We start from the raw sequence: 879 nt of genomic DNA, 5'->3' as shown, positions 1-879 counted from the left end.
ATCACCTGTTCGCTATTCGTCCGTCTCCTCCAATGGGGTGGATTAATATAAAGACCAATAGAAAACAGCTATTTCAGCCAATGACAGATAACAAAGGAAACACCAATAAAGCATACCTTTCACCCCTCCTCCTCCTCCTTTTACAGCCAATCAAGTAACGACACGGTTTTCTCGTGCAGTTATTTAAGGAACCAAGTGTGTTCATTTAGCAGTTAACGTAAGGCCGTGATGAAGGCTAGCTGCAACGCTGGCCGAAACGTTGGCGCATTTGAAATTATGACGATGCGGTCTGATACCCTGAAGAATTTTATTGAAGGCGCTCAGTTAATATTGATGTGTGGGGAGTTGGGTGCTTAAACTCGGAAGAGTGTTCCTGGAGCCACTCTGTAGCAATTCTTGGCCTGTGGCGTGTTGCATTGTCCCACTGGAACTGCCCAAGCCGGTCGGAATGCACAAAGGACATGAATGAACGCAGGTGATCAGACAAGATGCTTTCGTACCTGTCACCTGTGTAGTCGTATCTAGACGTATCAGGAGTCCCCCATCCTCTCGATACAATTTGAAACGAGAATCGTCCGACCAGGCAACATGTTTCCAGTCATCAACAGTTCAATGTCGGCCCAGGCGAGGCGTAAAGCTTTGTGTCGTGGAGTCATCAAGGGCACAGGAGTGAGCCTTCGGCTCCGAAACCCCGTATCGATGATGTTCGGTGAATGGTTCACACGCTGATGCTTGTTGATGGCCCAGCATTGAAATCTGCAGCAATATGCTGAAGGATTGCACTGCTGTCACGTTGAACGATTCTCTTCAGTCGTCGTTGGTCCCATTTTTGCAGGATCTTTTTCCGGTCGCAGCGATGTCGGAGATTCGATGTTTTAC

The sequence above is a fragment of the Schistocerca americana genome, chromosome 1 (assembly GCF_021461395.2).
Source record: "Schistocerca americana isolate TAMUIC-IGC-003095 chromosome 1, iqSchAmer2.1, whole genome shotgun sequence".
Lineage (NCBI taxonomy): Eukaryota > Metazoa > Arthropoda > Insecta > Orthoptera > Acrididae > Schistocerca > Schistocerca americana.
This window is presented reverse-complemented; position numbering follows the sequence as displayed.